The 20830-nt window shown below is 48.4% G+C and overlaps 1 protein-coding gene across 3 annotated transcripts in view; it reads left to right on the forward strand.

Annotated features, from left to right (window-relative positions):
- Positions 1 to 20830, forward strand: part of RAB28 (RAB28, member RAS oncogene family) — a 379144-nt gene that overhangs the window by 44563 nt on the left and 313751 nt on the right. The gene's annotated exons all lie outside the window — the stretch shown is intronic.

Raw genomic sequence — 20830 nt, forward strand, 5'->3', positions numbered from 1 at the left:
GAGCACACCAGAATCTAAATTCTTTCTTAAAGTGCCCATGTCTCCTGCGGAGCCCGTCTATTCCCCATGGTCCTTACGGAGTCCCCAGCATCCACTACGGACTACGAGAAATAGATTTACCGGTAAGTAAAATCTTATTTATTGCAACTGTGCTCAATATTTATGCACTTGAGACACTTTATAAGAAAATAACATGTTTATTTGTGATACCAAATTACTATATTGAAGTACTTTGTGTACATCTGTCTGAATAAATGCATTTTTATTTTAATTATATCGCTGAAAGAAACTTGTCATATGTTCAGTAAAGATATTCAGACCCATTACACTTCACTGTGAATGATCAGCTTTAGAAAAAAGCGCTATTTGGTTTTCTTTTCATTTTTTTTTTACTTTCTGGATGTACATGTTAAGTGTCTAGTGTTTACTTATTAGAAAAAATACTATAGCTGATTGTTTTCTGTTAACTGCGCTTTTGAGGAAATATCAATTTTTTTGCAATATACCTGAAAGTAACAGGGTAGTCGAGAGAGAAATGTGAGTCAAAGGGGTTTCTGGGGCATGTCACAGCTAGCTGTTGAGATCAGATACGTAGTTGCAATGGCTTCCAAGTCTTACTGCCAGCGGCCATACTGTGCGACCAAGGGTTATGGGGAAGGTTAATGTGTGATCAGTGTGTGTCTGATGGATGCAAGAGAGTGAGCATCTTAATACAAATCCCAGCGGCTGCGACGTCTGCATATATTTTTTGCACAGATACCATGTGCAATTCGCAGCTGCGAATGCATTTGTGTACATCTCTGAATCAGGACCATTATACAGTAATATCTAGCATCACATAATGCATATGGTGTTTGGAGTAATCTGTGAGGTTTAGAAGAAACCAGTTGCTAGAGGCCACTCTATAATGGGAGCGGAAGCTGCTATAGTGATTGTGGCAGACATGGGGACTGCTCCCTGCATTGTGGGTAGCACTAAAGAGGATCTTGAAATGTTGGAGTATGGTGTTAAGAAATGTAAGGGTAGGAGTATAATATGTGTACATACTGAGAGGGCACCATGTATACAAAGCAATACACAGGAGACACAGTCATTTGATACTGTTTGTACTGCAATGTACAGTATAGTAAAGATTTTGGGAATAAGCTATTTCTCTAACGTCCTAAGTGGATGCTGGGGACTCCGTCAGGACCATGGGGTTTAGCGGCTCCGCAGGAGACAGGGCACAATAATAAAAGCTTTAGGATCAGGTGGTGTGCACTGGCTCCTCCCCCTATGACCCTCCTCCAAGCCTCAGTTAGATTTTTGTGCCCGGCCGAGAAGGGTGCAATCTAGGTGGCTCTCCTGAGCTGCTTAGAATAAAAGTTTAAGTTAGGTTTTTTATTTTCAGTGAGTCCTGCTGGCAACAGGCTCACTGCTACGAGGGACTTAGGGGAGAGAAGTAAACTCACCTGCGTGCAGGATGGATTTGCTTCTTAGGCTACTGGACACCATTAGCTCCAGAGGGAGTCGGAACACAGGTCTCACCCTGGGGTTCGTCCCGGAGCCGTGCCGCCGACCCCCCTTGCAGATGCCGAAGTTTAAGAGGTCCAGAGGTCCAGAAACAGGCGGCAGAAGACTTTCAGTCTTCATAAGGTAGCGCACAGCACTGCAGCTGTGCGCCATTGTTGTCAGCACACTTCATACCAGCGGTCACTGAGGGTGCAGGGCGCTGGGGGGGCGCCCTGGGCAGCAATGTATTATACCTTTTTTATGGCTAAAATACATCACATATAGCCCTTGAGGCTATATGGATGTATTTAACCCCTGCCAGATCTCACAAACTCCGGGAGAAGAGCCCGCCGTTTTAGGGGGCGGGGCCTATTCTCCTCAGCACACGGCGCCATTTTCCTGCTCAGTTCTGCTGTGAGGAAGGCTCCCAGGCTCTCCCCTGCACTGCACTACAGAAACAGGGTTAAAAACAGAGAGGGGGGGCACTTATTTGGCGATATGATTACATATGTGAAAATGCTATAAGGGAAAACACTTGTATAAGGGGTTGTCCCTGTATAATTATAGCGTTTTTGGTGTGTGCTGGCAAACTCTCCCTCTGTCTCCCCAAAGGGCTAGTGGGGTCCTGTCCTCTATCAGAGCATTCCCTGTGTGTGTGCTGTGTGTCGGTACGTGTGTGTCGACATGTAGGAGGACGATGTTGGTGAGGAGGCGGAGCAAATTGCCTGTATTGGTGATGTCACTCTCTAGGGAGTCGACACCGGAATGGATGGCTTATTTAGGAATTACGTGATAATGTCAACACGATGCAAGGTCGGTTGACGACATGAGACGGCCGGCAAACAAATTAGTACCTGTCCAGGCGTCTCAGACACCGTCAGGGGCTTGTAAAAACGCCCATTTACCTCAGGTGGTCGACACAGACACGGACACTGACTTCAGTGTCGACGGTGAAGAAACAAACGTATTTTCCTTTAGGGCCACACGTTACATGTTAAGGGCAATGAAGGAGGTGTTACATATTTCTGATACTACAAGTACCACAAATAAGGGTATTATGTAGGGTGGGAATAATCTACTTGTAGTTTTTCCTGAATCAGATAAATTAAAGTGTGTGATGATACGTGGGTTTCCTCCGATAGAAAATTATTGGAGGTATACCCTTTCCCGCCAGAAGTGAGGGCGAGTTGGGAAACACACCTTAGGGTGGATAAGGCGCTCACACGCTTATAAAAACAAGTGGCGTTACCGTCTCCAGATACGGCCGCCCTCAAGGAGCCAGCTGATAGGAAGCTGAAAAATATCCAAAAAAGTATATACACACATACTGGTGTTATACTACGACCAGCAATCGCCTCAGCCTGGATGTGCAGCGCTGGGGGGGCTTGGTCGGATTTCCTGACTGAAAATATTGATACCCTTGACAGGAACAATATTTTATTGACTATAGAGCATTTTAAGGATGCATTTCTATATATGCGAGATGCGCAGAGGGATATTTGCATTCTGGCATCAAGAGTAGATGTGATGTCCATATCTGCCAGACGATGTTTATAGACACGACAGTGGTCAGGTGATGCAGATTCCAGACGGCACATGGAAGTATTGCCGTATAAAGGGGCGGTCCATCGGACCTGGTGGCCATGGCAACAGCTGGAAAATCCACTTTTGTTACCCCAAGTCACATCTCAGCAGAAAAGGACACAGTCTTTTCAGTCTCAGTCCTTTCGTACCCATAAAGGCAGGCGGGCAAAAGGCCAGTCATATCTGCCCAGGGTTAGAGGAAAGGGAAGAAGACTGCAGCAGGCAGCCCATTCCCAGGAACAGAAGTCCTCCACAGCTTCTGCCAAGTCCGCAGCATGACGCTGGGGCCATACAAGCGGACTCAGGTGCGGTGGGGGGTCATCTCAAGAGTTTCAGCACGCAGTGGGCTCACTCGCAAGTGGACTCCTGGATCCTACACGTAGTATCCCAGGTGTACATTGGAAATTCGAGACGTCTTCCCCTCACAAGTTCCTGAAGTCTGCTTTACCAACGTCTCCCTCCGACAGGGAGGCAGTATTGGGAAAAAAATTCACAGGCTGTATTCCCAGCAGGTGATAATCAAAGTACCCCTCCTACAACAAGGGAAGGGGTATTATTCCACACTATATTGTGGTACTGAAGCCAAACGGCTCGGTGAGATCTAAAAGATTTGAACAATTACATACAAGGGTTCAAATCAAGATGGAGTCACTCAGAGCAGTGATAGCGAACCAGGACGATATGGTGTCACTGGATATCAGGGACGCTTACCTACATGTCCAAATTTTGCCCTTCTCACCAAGGGTATCTCAGGTTCGTGGTACAGAACTGTCACTATCAGTTCAGACGCTGCCGTTTGGATTGTCCACGGCACCCCGGGTCTTTACCATGGTAATGGCCGAAATGATGATTCTTCCTAAAAGAAATATGGACGCTTTTCCTGATAAGGGCAAGGTCCAGAGAACAGTTGGCGGTCGGAGTAGCACTATCTCAAGTAGTTCTACGACAGCACGAGTGGATTCTAAATATTCCAAAATCGCAGCTTTTTCCGACGACACGTCTAATGTTCCTAGGAATGATTCTGGACACAGTCCAGAAAAGGATGTTTTCTCCCGGAGAAGAAGGCCAGGGAGTTATCCGAGCTAGTCAGGAACCTCCTAAAACCAGGAAAAGTATCAGTGCATCATTGCACAAGGGTCCTGTGAAAAATGGTGGTTTCTTACAAAGCGATCCCATTCGGTAGACAAGGCTCTAAGCTTAGCAAGACCTCTGCTTCAAGGTCAGCCGGTATTGATCCAGTGGGACAACATCACGGCAGTCGCCCACGTAAACAGACAGGGCGGCACATGAAGCAGGAGGGAAATGGCAGAAACTGCAAGGATTCTTCGCTGGGCGAAAAATCATGTGATAACACTCTCAGCAGTGTTAATTCCGGGAGTGGAAAACTGGGAAGCAGACTTCCTCAGCAGGCATAACCTCCACCCGGGAGAGTGGGGACTTCAGCGGGAAGTCTTCCACATGATTGTAAACCGTTGGGAAAAACCAAAGGTGGACATGATGGCGTCCCGCCTGAACAAAAAACTAGACAGATATTGCGCCAGGTCAAGGGACCCTCAGGCAATAGCGGTGGACGCTCTGGTAACACTGTGGGTGTACCAGTCAGGGTATGTGTTCCCTCCTATGCATCTCATACCAAAAGTACTGAGAATCATAAGAAGGAGATGAGTAAGAACGATACTCGTGGTTCCGGATGGGTCAAGAAGGACTTGGTACCCGGAACTTCAAGAGATGCTCACGGAAGAACCGTGGCCTCTACCTTTAAGAGAGGACCTGCTCCAGCAGGGGCCTTGTCTGTTCCAAGACTTACCGCGGCTGCGTTTGACGGCATGGCAGTTGAACGCCGGATTCTGAAAGGGCATTCCAGATGAAGTCATCCCTACCCTGGTCGAAGCCAGGAAGGATGTAACCGCAAAACATTTTCACCGCATTTGGCGAAAATATGTTGCGTGGTGTGAGGCCAAGAAGGTCCCTACAGAGGAATTCCAACTGGGTCGTTTCCTACATTTCCTGAAAACAGGACTGTCTATGGGCCTAAAATTAGGGTCCATTAAGGTTCAAATTTCGACCCTGTCGAATTTCTTCCAGAAAGAACTGGCTTCAGTGCCTGAAGTTCAGACGTTTGTAAAAGGGGTACTGCATATACAGCCTCCTTTTGTGCCCCCAGTGGCACCTTGGGATCTCAATGTTGTTTTGAGTTTCCTAAAGTCACATTGGTTTGATCCACTCACCACTGTGGAATTAAAATATTTCACATGGAAGGTGAAGATTCTATTAGCCCTGGCTTCAGCCAGGCGTGTGTCAGAATGGGCGGCTTTATCATATAAAAGCCCTTACTTAATTTTTCATTCTGACAGGGCAGAATTGAGGACTCGTCCTCAATTTCTCCTTAAGGTGTTTTCTGTTTTTCACATGAACCAACCTATTGTGGTACCTGCGGCTACTAGGGACTTGGAGGACTCCAAGTTACTTGACGTTGTCAGGGCCCTGAAAATATATGTTTCCAGGACGACTGGAGTCAGAAAATCTGACTCGCTGTTTAGCCTGTATGCACCCAACAAGATGGGTGTTCCTGCTTCTAAGCAGACGATTGCTCGCTGGATTTGTAGTACAATTCAGCTTGCACATTCTGTGGCAGGCTTGCCACAGCCAAAATCAGTAAAAGCCCATTCCACAAGGAAGTGGGCTCATCTTGGGCGGCTGCCCGAGGGGTCTCGGCTTTACAACTTTGCCGAGCTGCTACTTGGTCAGGGGCACGCCCTGACTGAGGAGGACCTGGATTTCTCTCATTCGGTGCTGCAGAGTCATCCGCACTCTCCCGCCCGTTTGGGAGCTTTGGTATAATCCCCATGGTCCTGACGGAGTCCCCAGCATCCACTTAGGACGTTAGAGAAAATAAGAATTTACTTACCGATAATTCTATTTCTCGTAGTCCGTAGTGGATGCTGGGCGCCCATCCCAAGTGCGGATTGTCTGCAATACTTGTACATAGTTATTGTTACAAAAATCGGGTTATTCTTGTTGTGAGCCATCTTTTCAGAGGCTCCTTCGTTGTTATCATACTGTTAACTGGGTTCAGATCACAGGTTGTACGGTGTGATTGGTGTGGCTGGTATGAGTCTTACCCGGGATTCAATATCCTTCCTTATTATGCACGCTCGTCCGGGCACAGTATCCTAACTGAGGCTTGGAGGAGGGTCATAGGGGGAGGAGCCAGTGCACACCACCTGATCCTAAAGCTTTTATTATTGTGCCCTGTCTCCTGCGGAGCCGCTAAACCCCATGGTCCTGACGGAGTCCCCAGCATCCACTACGGACTACGAGAAATAGAATTATCGGTAAGTAAATTCTTATTTTTGCAAAGAGTTCACATCCTTTATATCAGAGGCGGCCAAAACGTCGATCATGATCTACCGGTAGATCGTGGAGCTCTCGCCTGTAGATCGCGATCCAAGTGTGCCGCCTGAGTTTACAGCATTCCCAGTGATACATTGCGTGGGTGAGTGGGTGACGTCATGATGTCAGCCGCTCACTCGTGCAATGCACGATTGGGAACACGGTGTGGGAGCAGCAGTAGGCACGTGACAGCGGGGAGAAAGCCAGCTAAAGTAAGTATTAATGTTAGTGTGGGCACATGGCACTGTGTGGTTCATATGTGTATCTGGCACTGTGGGGGCATATGTGGCACTGTGGGGGCATATGTGTATCTGTCACTGTGGGGGCATGTCTGGCACTATGGGGGCATATGTTTATCTGGCACTGTGGGGGCATGCCAGGCACTGTGGGCACATGGCACTGTGGGGGTATATGTGGCACTGTGGAGGCATATGTGTATCTGGCACTGTGGGGGCATATCTGGCACTGTGGGCACATGGCACTGTGGGGGTATATGTGTATCTCGCACTGTGAGGGCATATCTGGCACTGTGGGGGCATATGTGTGTGAGGTTTTTACCTGTGGGGTCCAATGTGTGATTTCGTGCAAGGCAGTCATTGCACCCTGTGCTGCAAGATTACGCCCCCTTTCTCATACGTCCTAGAGGATGCGGGGGTCACTTCAAGAACCATGGGTTATAGACGGGATCCGCAGGAGACATGGGCACTTTAAGACTTTCAAATGGTGTGACCTGGCTCCTCCCTCTATGCCCCTCCTCCAGACTCCTGTTTAGATCTGTGCCCAGGCAGACTGGATGCACTCTGAGGAGCTCTACTGAGTTTCTCGGAAAAGACTTTATGTTAGGTTTTTTTTATTTTCAGGGAGGCTGCTGGCAACGGTCTCCCTGCATCGTGGCACTTAGGGGAGAGAAGTCAGACCTACTTCTCATGAATTTAAAGGCTCTGTTTCTTTGGCTACAGGACACCATTAGCTCCTGAGGGTTTGGAACACTAGGTACGCCTAGGGGTTCACTCCCAGAGCCCGCCGTCACCCCCCTTGCAGAGCCAGAAGTCAGAAGACAGGTGAGTAGAAGAAGATGGAAGACTTCAGTGACAGCTTTCTGAGGTACCGCACAGCGATCGCACGCTGCGCGCCATGCTCCCATACACAGCGGCACTGCAGGGTGCATGGCGCGGGTGGGATGGGGGTTGCGCGCCCTGGGCAGCATTAAAACACCTCTTTAAAGGCTGGCAGAGTAATATTGAAGTGCCTTGGCACTAAATTCATACCCCCGCCGGCATTATTTGGTTTAAAAAGAGCGGGCTGAAGCGCGCCATGTAGGGGGCGGGGCTTAGCCCTCACAGCTCACCAGCCAGCGGCATTTTCTTTTGCTGTACACTGGTCCTTACTCACACTACTGAATGTATCAGGGTGCAAAACGGGAGTGGGGGGGGGTCACAGTAAAATGGTGAAATATGTGTAATAAAAGCGCTGCAGGTTTGGGGACATTCTTTAATGTTCAGAACTGCTAATTAAGAGCTGTGTTATGAGCTGACAAACTCTGTCTGTGTCTCTCTGTCATGTTGGGTACACGTGTGTCAGCATGTCTGAGGCGGAGTGCTTTCCACAAAAGGCCGTGGGAGTGACCCTGTCGGCACGGCCGACTCCTGATACATGTGAGTCAACATGTAAGTGGATGGACAAGTGAAAACTATATTGGGGACACAGACGCGGGGGGGTGGCCATGTCGGCACCTCAGATATATGACTGGGTAAAAAATTACATATTAATGTGATGCATATAAAAAAGGGCTATGTATATAAGTATATATATAGTAAGGTTGAATAATTCGGTGTAAGAGACCCAGGAATATCTATGGATGTCTTGGTCATACCTATGCCTATGTTTCCCTCGAGGTCGTAAACAGGTTTTCTCTGACGTCCTAGTGGATGCTGGGAACTCCGTAAGGACCATGGGGATAGCGGCTCCGCAGGAGACTGGGCACAAAAAGTAAAAGCTTTAGACTAGCTGGTGTGCACTGGCTCCTCCCCCTATGACCCTCCTCCAAGCCTCAGTTAGATTTTTGTGCCCGAACGAGAAGGGTGCAAGCTAGGTGGCTCTCCTGAGCTGCTTAGAAGTAAAAGTTTAAATAGGTTTTTTATTTTCAGTGAGTCCTGCTGGCAACAGGCTCACTGCATCGTGGGACTAAGGGGAGAAGAAGCGAACTCACCTGACTGCAGAGTGGATTGGGCTTCTTGGCTACTGGACATTAGCTCCAGAGGGACGATCACAGGTTCAGCCTGGATGGGTCCCGGAGCCGCGCCGCCGGCCCCCTTACAGAGCCAGAAGAGCGAAGAGGTCCGGAGAAAGCGGCGGCAGAAGACGTTCCTGTCTTCAAATAAGGTAGCGCACAGCACTGCAGCTGTGCGCCATTGCTCTCAGCACACTTCACACTCCGGTCACTGAGGGTGCAGGGCGCTGGGGGGAAGCGCCCTGAGACGCAATAAAAACGATATAAAAACCTTATATGGCTAAAAAAAATGCATCACATATAGCTCCTGGGCTATATGGATGCATTTATCCCCTGCCAGTTTCCTGAAAAAAGCGGGAGAAAAGGCCGCCGTGAAGGGGGCGGAGCCTTTCTCCTCAGCACACAAGCGCCATTTTCTTTCACAGCTCCGCTGGAAGGACGGCTCCCTGACTCTCCCCTGCAGTCCTGCACTACAGAAACAGGGTAAAACAGAGAGGGGGGCACTATTGGCAGCTAATATATAAATACAGCAGCTATAACAGGGAGTAACACTTATATAAGGTTATCCCTGTATATATATAGCGCTCTGGTGTGTGCTGGCAAACTCTCCCTCTGTCTCCCCAAAGGGCTAGTGGGGTCCTGTCCTCTATCAGAGCATTCCCTGTGTGTGTGCTGGGTGTCGGTACGATTGTGTCGACATGTATGAGGAGGAAAATGATGTGGAAGCAGAGCAATTGCCTGTGTTAGTGATGTCACCCCCTAGGGAGTCGACACCTGACTGGATGGTAGTAATTAAAGAATTACGTGACAATGTCAGCACTTTGCAAAAAACTGTTGACGACATCATGAGACAGCCGACAAATCAATTAGTGCCTGTTCAGGCGTCTCAGACACCGTCAGGGGCGCTAAAACGCCCGTTACCTCAGATGGTCGACACAGACCCTGACACGGATACTGAATCCAGTGTCGACGGTGACGAGACAAACGTAATGTCCAGTAGGGCCACACGTTACATGATCACGGCAATGAAGGAGGCATTGAACATTTCTGACACTACAAGTACCACAAAAAAGGGTATTATGTGGGGTGTGAAAAAACTACCAGTGGTTTTTCCTGAGTCAGATGAATTAAATGAGGTGTGTGATAAAGCGTGGGTTTCCCCCGATAAAAAACTGCTGATTTCTAATAAATTATTGGCACTATACCCTTTCCCGCCAGAGGTTAGGGCACGTTGGGAAACACCCCCTAGGGTAGATAAGGCGCTCACACGCTTATCAAAACAAGTGGCGTTACCGTCTCCTGATACGGCCGCTCTCAAGGAACCAGCTGATAGAAGGCTGGAAAATATCTTAAAAGGTATATACACACATACCGGTGTTATACTGCGACCAGCGATCGCCTCAGCCTGGATGTGCAGCGCTGGAGTGGCTTGGTCGGATTCCCTGACTGAAAATATTGATACCCTGGATAGGGACAGTATATTATTAACTATAGAGCATTTAAAGGATGCATTACTATATATGCGAGATGCACAGAGGGATATTTGTACCCTGGCATCTAGAGTAAGTGCGATGTCCATTTCTGCCAGAAGAACGTTATGGACGCGACAGTGGTCAGGTGATGCGGATTCCAAACGACATATGGAAGTATTGCCGTATAAAGGGGAGGAGTTATTTGGGGTCGGTCTATCGGACCTGGTGGCCACAGCAACGGCTGGAAAATCCACCTTTTTACCCCAGGTCACCTCTCAGCAGAAAAAGACACCGTCTTTTCAAACCCAGTCCTTTCGTCCCTATAAGGGCAAGAGGGAAAAAGGCCGCTCGTTCCTGCCCCGGGGCAGAGGAAGGGGAAAAAGACTGCACCATGCAGCCTCTTCCCAGGAGCAGAAGCCCTCCCTGAAGTCTGCTCTACCAACGTCTCCCTCCGACAGGGAGGCAGTATTGGAAGCTATTCACAAGCTGTATTCTCAGCAGGTGATAATCAAGGTACCCCTCCTACAACAGGGAAAGGGGTATTATTCCACGCTGTTTGTGGTACCGAAGCCGGACGGCTCGGTGAGACCAATTTTAAATCTAAAATCTTTGAACACTTACATAAAAAGGTTCAAATTCAAGATGGAGTCACTCAGAGCAGTGATAGCGAACCTGGAAGAAGGGGACTATATGGTATCTCTAGACATCAAGGATGCTTATCTCCATGTCCCAATCTACCCTTCTCACCAAGGGTACCTCAGGTTTGTGATACAAAACTGTCATTATCAGTTTCAGACGCTGCCGTTTGGATTGTCCACGGCACCACGGGTCTTTACCAAGGTAATGGCCGACATTAAGAAAAGGCGTATTAATTATCCCTTACTTGGACGATCTCCTGATAAGGGCAAGGTCCAGGGAACAGTTAGAGGTCGGAGTAGCACTATCTCAGGTAGTGCTACGTCAGCACGGGTGGATTCTAAATATCCTAAAATCACAGCTGATTCCAACAACACGTCTACTGTTCCTAGGGATGATTCTGGACACAGTCCAGAAAAAGGTGTTTCTCCCGGAGGAGAAGGCCAGGGAGTTATCCGAGCTAGTCAGGAACCTCCTAAAACCAGGACAAGTGTCAGTGCATCAGTGCACGAGAGTCCTGGGAAAAATAGTGGCTTCTTACGAAGCGATTCCATTCGGAAGATTCCATGCAAGAACTTTTCAGTGGGATCTGCTGGACAAATGGTCCGGATCGCATCTTCAGATGCATCAGCGGATAACCCTATCTCCAAGGACAAGGGTATCTCTCCTGTGGTGGTTACAGAAGGCTCATCTTCTAGAGGGCCGCAGATTCGGCATTCAGGATTGGATGCTGGTAACCACGGATGCCAGCCTGAGAGGCTGGGGAGCAGTCACACAGGGAAGAAATTTCCAGGGCTTGTGGTCAAGCATGGAAACGTCTCTTCACATAAATATCCTAGAGCTAAGGGCCATTTACAATGCCCTAAGTCAAGCAAGGCCTCTGCTTCAGGGTCAACCGGTATTGATCCAGTCGGACAACATCACGGCTATCGCCCACGTAAACAGACAGGGCGGCACAAGAAGCAGGAGGGCAATGGCAGAAGCTGCAAGGATTCTCCGCTGGGCGGAAAATCATGTGATAGCACTGTCAGCAGTGTTCATTCCGGGAGTGGACAACTGGGAAGCAGACTTCCTCAGCAGACACGACCTCCACCCGGGGGAGTGGGGACTTCATCCAGTAGTCTTCCAAGTGATTGTAAACCGTTGGGAGAAACCAAAGGTGGACATGATGGCGTCCCGTCTCAACAAGAAACTGGACAGATATTGCGCCAGGTCAAGGGACCCTCAGGCAATAGCGGTGGACGCTCTGGTAACTCCGTGGGTCTTCCAGTCGGTATATGTGTTCCCTCCTCTTCCTCTCATACCAAAAGTACTGAGAATCATAAGAAGGAGAGGAGTAAGAACGATACTCGTGGCTCCGGATTGGCCAAGAAGAACTTGGTACCCGGAGCTGCAAGAGATGCTCACGGAGGACCCGTGGCCTCTACCTCTAAGGAAGGACCTGCTCCAGCAGGGACCTTGTCTGTTCCAAGACTTACCGCGGCTGCGTTTGACGGCATGGCGGTTGAACGCCGGATCCTGAAGGAAAAAGGCATTCCAGATGAAGTCATCCCTACCCTGATCAAGGCCAGGAAGGATGTAACTGCAAAACATTATCATCGCATTTGGCGAAAATATGTTGCGTGGTGTGAGGCCAAGAAGGCCCCTATGGAGGAATTTCAACTGGGTCGTTTCCTACATTTCCTGCAAGCAGGATTGTCTATGGGCCTAAAATTAGGATCCATTAAGGTTCAAATTTCGGCCCTGTCGATCTTCTTCCAGAAAGAACTGGCTTCAGTGCCTGAAGTTCAGACGTTTGTCAAAGGGGTACTGCATATACAGCCTCCTTTTGTGCCTCCAGTGGCACCTTGGGATCTCAATGTAGTTTTAGGGTTCCTAAAATCACATTGGTTTGAACCACTTGCCACAGTGGATTTGAAATATCTCACATGGAAAGTGGTAATGCTGTTGGCCCTGGCTTCAGCCAGGCGCGTATCAGAATTGGCGGCTTTATCCTATAAAAGCCCTTACCTGATATTTCATTCGGATAGGGCGGAATTGAGGACTCGTCCTCAATTTCTCCCTAAGGTGGTTTCAGCGTTTCACATGAATCAACCTATTGTGGTACCTGTGGCTACTAGGGACTTGGAGGACTCCAAGTTGCTGGACGTAGTCAGGGCCCTGAAAATATATGTTTCCAGGACGGCTGGAGTCAGAAAATCTGACTCGCTGTTTATACTGTATGCACCCAACAAGCTGGGTGCTCCTGCTTCTAAGCAGACGATTGCTCGTTGGATTTGTAGTACAATTCAACTTGCACATTCTGTGGCAGGCCTGCCACAGCCAAAATCTGTAAAAGCCCATTCCACAAGGAAGGTGGGCTCATCTTGGGCGGCTGCCCGAGGGGTCTCGGCTTTACAACTTTGCCGAGCAGCTACTTGGTCAGGGGCAAACACGTTTGCTAAATTCTACAAATTTGATACCCTGGCTGAGGAGGACCTGGAATTCTCTCATTCGGTGCTGCAGAGTCATCCGCACTCTCCCGCCCGTTTGGGAGCTTTGGTATAATCCCCATGGTCCTTACGGAGTTCCCAGCATCCACTAGGACGTCAGAGAAAATAAGAATTTACTCCACCGGTAATTCTATTTCTCGTAGTCCGTAGTGGATGCTGGGCGCCCGTCCCAAGTGCGGATTGTCTGCAATACCTGTACATAGTTATTGTTACAAAAATCGGGTTTTGTTGTGAGCCATCTCTTCAGAGGCTCCATTTGTTATCATACTGTTAACCGGGGTTCCTATCACGTGTTATATGGTGTGATTGGTGTGGCTGGTATGAGTCTTACCCGGGATTCAAAAATCCTTCCTTATTGTGTCAGCTCTTCCGGGCACAGTTCTGAGGCTTGGAGGAGGGTCATAGGGGGAGGAGCCAGTGCACACCAGATAGTCCTAAATCTTTCTTAGATGTGCCCAGTCTCCTGCGGAGCCGTCTATTCCCCATGGTCCTTACGGAGTCCCCAGCATCCACTACGGACTACGAGAAATAGAATTACCGGTGAGTAAATTCTTATTATATATTTGTATGTATGTGTGTATATATATATATATATATATGTATTTATAACACTGCTTAAGTAACATTCTTCATTTTCAGGTGCTGAAAGCTCTGTTTGAGAAGGTCTGGGTCAGCCTGACAAGATGATTTAAAATCCTCAAGAGGATTCCGATTGTTTATTCTTTTCCCGCCGCGGATAGAATAAAGTGGGTGTCACTCCCTGTTCTGCACGGGGCCCTGTCATGAAGCCAGCGGATCGTATGTAGAAGTTATGTTCAAGTTATGTGTACACGCGTACATTAGTTAGACCTGGCCATTACATGAGCAGTGGGAGTAGTAGTATTTAAAAATGGTCGGTTGCCTGGTCATCCGTTATAGATACCCTGGGGAGAGATGGTATACTCCTTACGTTGGGTCGTATCAAGGATGCTGCAGCATGCTTTCGTGTGACTGCGAGGGATAGAGGACTCTTGGGTTCGCGGGCAGATTCCATGGTTTCTGCTAGGAGGGAGTTGAGTATTCACAAATGGATTGCTGTAGTTGACTCCGAGAAGATATGGAGTCTCTTTCAGATGAAGGTGAAGCCCGGTTCGGTGACGACCTAGTTAATTTGATCTTGGCAGATGCCGTGGGTAGGTATACCTTCTGGGCCTATGATCCCTCACAACGTATGATGACGCATAATTGTCAGATGCAGTCATGTCAACCTGATAGATATGGATTCCCCCTTCTTTCTTTACAGATAGGGGAAGGAGAAAAGGGAAGAGGTCAGCAGCCTCTTCAAGGTCACAGGGGCAGAAATCATCCTCTGTTTTCTGCCAGATCCACTACATGAAACTGGGACTCTCTTGTGGGAGCCTACACCGGTGAGGTCACGTCTAAAACTTTTAAGTCGGTCCTGGAACAGACTTGGACTCGTGGGGTTTACGAATAGTGTCCCAAGCTGCATACTGGAGTTTCCAGGCGTTTTCCCTCACCAATTTTTCATTATTACGATTCTCCTCCGGACGGGGAGGGAGTATGCGACGCAACACAAGAGTTGTGTCAGGATCAGGTCATGGTCCTGGTGTCCCCTGTCACAATAGAGAGAAGACTGTTACTCAAGCCTCTTCGCACTTACTAGAGGGATGGAGGTTCGGGGTCAGGACTGGGTCCTGGTATCCACGGATGCAAGTCTCCGAGGCTGGGGAGCTGTCACTCAAGGGAAAAGCTTCCAAGAAAAATGCTAAAGTCGGGAAGCCTGCCTTCACATGAATATGCTGGAATTGAGAGCCATTTACGACGGCCTTCAGCAGGAGGTACATCTTCTTCAAGATCACCACATACAGATCCAGTTGGATAAGGTAACCGAAAGAAGCATAGCGAAAATGGCTGAGGTAACGAAGATCCTCTTCTGGGCAGAAAAATATTTAAAGGCTCTGTCGGCGAGTTTCATTCCAGTGGACAGCTGGGAAACATGGTTCCTCAGCAGACGCGATCTTCGTCCGGGTGAGTGGGACCTCTGCCAAGAAGTCTTCGCAGAGGTGACAAGTCTTTGAGGAGTTCCTCCAATGGACAGGAGGACTTCTCGTCTCAACGAGAAACTTCAGAGAAATTGGTCCTGGTCAAGAGACCCTCAGGCAGTAGCAGTAAATGCTCTGGTAACCCAGTGACTATTCTAGTCAGTGTATTCCTTCCACTGATCCCAAAAGTTCTCGGGATAATAGGAAGAACAAGGGTTTGGGCAATTTTCACTGCCCCAGACTGGCCAAGGAGGGCTTGGTGCTCATATATTCAGAAGTTGCTTATTAAAAGATCCTTGGCCTTTTCCTCTACGGTAGGTACCAGGCGTGTACCTAGACTTGCCGCGGCTACATTTGACGGCATGACTGTATCTGCAGTTATTGGTTGTGGTTACACACAGGTTGTGTTATAATTTTTGTCAGCATATGGCTGCACATTCTTCATGCCGTTGACTTGGGTTCTGTTGAAGGCCACGTTCTGCGGCATGCTTGAGGTGTGAGCTGGTAAGATGCTCACCGTGGTTTAACAATAAATCCTTTTCTCAAAATGTCCGTCACAGTACCTTAAACTGGAGTCTGGAGGAGGGCCATAGAGGGAGGAGCCAGGTCACACCATTTGAAAGTCTTAAAGTGCCCATGTCTCCTGAAGATCCCGTCTATACCCCATGGTTCTTGAAGTGACCCCAGCATCCTCTACGGACTAAGAAAAAAGGATTTACCGGTAGGTATTAAAATCCTATTTTTTGTTATACCACGCCCCCTTTTTGTTATGTCACGCCTCTATTTTGGGGGTGCGCGCAATTATCCCTCCTAGGTAGATCACAAAAGATTTTCAGCTTTAAAAGTAGATCACCGACTCCAAAAGTCTGGCCACCCCTGCTTTATATGAATGGTGGATGACATCCTACTAGCACTTATGTATCAGCCAGTGGTCAAATTAATAAAAATAATTGTAGAACACCTTGGGGTGATACAGTTTTTTTTTTTTTTTACCACGCAGCTACCACTAGGCTGCTCAAAATGGAGCAATACAATTGTTGCTCCGTATAGACATCCAGTAGCCGCAGGGCTGACATTTCTTCTCACAGCCTCATGAGGTGCCAGAAGAAATGTGCGCTAAGTCTGCACTTTGGGCGTACGAACAGGACTTTAGATGTGTTTAGCCGTATTACGCGGCAAAATACTTTGTTTGAGCGCGAGTTGTGCGATGTGCATGGTCGCCCAAACATCCACTGAATTGTGACAATTGTTTGGGCATCTCAAAGTCCAGTGTAGATGGGATTTAGATGCCCCAAACAATTGAATCAGTCCCTTTCTTGGTGTTATTTGGGAGACGTATGATTACATTTTCATTGTTCTCTTCCTTTACATGGCCCCACAGTAGAGAAATTCAGCCTTGTACAGATATTTAGAGAACCAATATACTGGTTACAAAACAAGCAAAGGCAAAAATATAGCACGTTCTAGAAAAGCGTAATACTGAGCATAAGACATAGCAGATAAGGAAGGTTAGAGTGCAGGAGGCTGGTTTGTAGTTTGATTATACAGTCCATAGAGCAGTGGTGCAAGTATGCAAGTACGCTCGGGTACGGAGTACCCTTAAGAATTTGGCAGCAGGTACACAGTACCACCTACTGCACACTTTGCACCTGTGACTGCCATTACCGCAATTATAATGCACTGCCAAGCAACAAGACCATGGTGTTCGACAGCATGATGATGCTTCCCACTTTGTCAGGGCTACAGGCAGCGCGATGGTGATATGAGATCACATCACGCTTCCTCTCCTGGCGGCTGGCACGAAGAGAGGAGCCTGGGTACTGGGCTGGGAGCTTTTTCCCGCAGACTCTAAGGGAATGAGAACGGGTTACCATGGAAACCCGGACATTTGTTATGGACACAACCAATAGGGAGGCGCACAGTATGAGACCATGGGACAAGTAGGGGATTCATGTTCCACCTGTGCTCCTTGGCTTGTGATTGGACATAGCGCATTTAAATACTGACACATCACAGGAAGTCAGTATTCACCAGGATACCTTGAGAAAGACCCCGGATAGGGGTGGAAACGCGTTGGAAGCTCCTGTGGCAACAAGGAACGCGGAGTCTGCCGCCGGTTACCGGTGTGGATAGTGATCGAACTATTTCCAGTTTCCATCATTCATTCATGCGCTGTTTGGAACCGTTTGGCCACGGTTCCATTGTTTTCCGGTAATTACCCCGCATTTACATGTTACCAGGCGCCTACTGGTGGAATACTTGACACATTTTATATACAATTTTAAATAAGTTCATTTATGTATTAAACAAACTTCACTATCGCTACCTTTTGTTTCATTTTCCTATGGTGAAACCGAGTGTTATGAAAATGGAAGTTTGAGGAAGATTTGAGATAAGAACTGCATTCTTACAGCGCCGGCTAAATTTTACACTGTTTCATTTCTATTGTATCACTTTGGTGAGGGGTGAAGGAAACCTCGTAAGAGTGTTTTTGTGCTGGCAGCGGTTGTTGCGCACAGAGTTACTGATAAAAATTCCTCTTACGTCCTAGAGGATGCTGGGGACTCCAAAAGGACCATGGGGTATAAACGGGATCAGCAGGAGACATGGGCACACTATAAGACTTTGAATTGGTGTGAACTGGCTCCTCCCCCTATGCCCCTCCTCCAGACCTCAGTTAGATTCTGTGCCCAGAGAGACTGGACACACACTAGGGGAGCTCTCCTGAGTTTCTCTGAAAAGACTTTGTTAGGTTTTTTATTTTCAGGGAGACCTGCTGACTACAGGCTCCCTGCATCGTGGGACTGAGGGGAGAGAAGTCAGACCTACTTCTTCTTAGTTCAAAGGCTCTGCTTCTTAGGCTACTGGACACCATTAGCTCCAAAGGGTTTGATCACTTGGTGCGCCTAGCTGCTTGTTCCCGGAGCCGTTCCGTCAACCCCCTCACAGAAGAAAGAAGCCGCGTGAGTATAAAGAAGAACAGAAGACTTCATTGACGGCAGAAGACTTCCGTAATGAGGTACCGCACAGCGGTCGCGCTGCGCGCCATGCTCCCACACACACTTATGGCAGCACTTGCAGGGCGCAGGGGGGGCGCCCTGGGCAGCATGATTACTGGAGTTAGACAATAAATCTTGCCAAAGTATATATTTCGGAAGTGCCTAGGCACTTGATATAGCCCCCGCCAGTATAAATATTTTAAATTTGAACGGGACTACAGCGCGCCAGTGAGGGGGCGTGGCTTAGCCCTCACAGCTTACCAGCGCCATTTTCTCTTACACAGGATGCAGAGACGCTGGCCCGGACCTCCACTCTCCTGCACAAGTAACAGGGAGCAAAACGGGGTGGGAGGGGGGGGGGCACAGTAATTTGGTGCGATTACCCATTGAGGATAACAGCGCAAACAGGTCTGAGGCAGTGTGTATTTGCTCTCAGTACCGGGATAGGCGCTGGGGTGTGAGCTGGTAAACTCCCTCTGTGTGTCTCTAACAGGCTTTCCGTGGGTCTGTCCCCTGTTGCCAGTGTGTTGGTGCGTGTCGGTACGTGTGTGTCGACATGTCTGAGGCTGAGTGCTCCTCCCCGGAGGAGGTTGCTGTGGGGGCAGATAAGGCGCTGAGAGTGACTCTGTCGGCACCGCCGACTGCTGATTGGGTGGATATGTTGAGTACATTGAATGCAAATATGGCGTTATTGACTAAAAGGCTAGATAAATCTGATTCTCAGACACAAACGTGGAGAAAATCCATGGAGGACGCCTTGTCTCAGGTACAGACCCCCTCAGGGTCACAAAAGCGTTAATTTACCCTGATGGCGGATACTGATACCGACACGGACTCTGATTCCAGTGTCGACTATAGTGAGGCCAGTTTAAATCCGAAACTGGTTACGAGTATTCAGTACATGATTGTGGCAATTAAAGATGTTTTACATATTTCAGAGGTACCTGCTGTTCCTGATACAAGGGTTTGTTTGTATAAGGGAAAAAAGCCTGAGGTGACGTTTCCCCCCTCTCATGAGCTGAACACTCTTTGTGAAAAAGCTTGGGAATCTCCTAACAAAAGGTGGCAGATTCCCAAGAGAATTCTAATGGCATATCCTTTCCCCTCTGACGACAGGGAAAAGTGGGAGTCATCTCCCAATGTGGAAAAGGCTCTATCACAACTGTCCAAGAAGGTGGCGCTTCCGTCTCCTGATACTGCTGACCTTAAGGACCCTACGGATCGTAAGCAGGAAACGACCTTAAAATCCATTTATGTCACTACGGGTGCGCTGCTCAGACCTGCCTTGGCGTCGGCATGGGTGAGTAGTGCTATTGGTAAGTGGGCAGATAATTTGGCATCTGACATGGATACCCTGGATAGGGATAGCATTCTTTTGACTTTCGGTTATATCAGGGACGCTGCAGCTTACCTAAAGGATGCGGCAAGGGATATTGGTCTCTTGGGATCAAGGGCCAATGCCATGGCAGTCTCGGCCAGGAGAGCGATGTGGATTCATCAATGGAATGCTGATGCCGACTCTAAGAAGGCTATGGAAGCTCTCCCATATTAAGGTAGTGTCTTGTTTGGTGACGGCCTCGCTGACCTGGTGTCTACAGCTACAGCTAAGTCATCCTTTCTTCCTTATGTTCCTACACAACAGAAAAAGACGCCGCATTGTCAGATGCAGTCCTTTCGGCCTAATAAATACAAAAAAGGAAGAGGGTCATCCTTCCTTGCCTCTAAAGGTAGAGGAAGGGGAAAAAGGTCGCCTGCTGTGCCAGGCTCCCAGGAGCAGAAGTCCTCCCCGGCTTCTGCCAAGTCCACCGCATGACGCTGGGGCTCCGTAACGGTGGGGGCGCGTCTCCGACTCTTCAGTCCGTTCTGGTTTCACTCGGGTCTGGATCCTTGGGTGTTAGACATAGTGTCCCAAGGGTACAAACTGGAGTTTCAAGAAGTGCCCCCCCACCGATTTTTCAAATCAGCCTTGCCAGTTTCTATCACAGAAAGGGAAGTAGTGCGTGCTGCGATACAAAAGCTGTGTCAACAGCGTGTCATTGTCATGGTACCCCTGTCTCAACGGGGAGAAGGGTTTTATTCGAGCCTATTTGTCGTACCAAAGCCGGATGGCTCGGTCAGACCGATCCTGAACCTAAAATCCCTCAATCTGTATTTGAAAACTTTCAAGTTCAAGATGGAATCTCTTCGAGCAGTGATCTCCAGTCTGGAAGGGGGGGATTTTATGGCGTTAGTCGACATAAAAGATGCTTTCTTACATGTCCCAATATAGCCTCCACATCAAACTTTCCTGAGGTTTGCGGTTCAGGATTGTCATTACCAATTTCAGACGTTGCCGTTTGGTCTTTCCACGGCCCGAGGGTCTTCACCAAAGTAATGGTGGAAATGATGGTACTCCTACGCAAGCAGGGTGTCACAATTATCCCGTACTTGGACGATCTCCTGATAAAGGCAAGATCAAAGGAGCAGTTGCTAAGAAACGTGGCACTCTCCC

This window comes from Pseudophryne corroboree, chromosome 1 (genome assembly GCF_028390025.1).
Source record: "Pseudophryne corroboree isolate aPseCor3 chromosome 1, aPseCor3.hap2, whole genome shotgun sequence".
NCBI lineage: Eukaryota > Metazoa > Chordata > Amphibia > Anura > Myobatrachidae > Pseudophryne > Pseudophryne corroboree.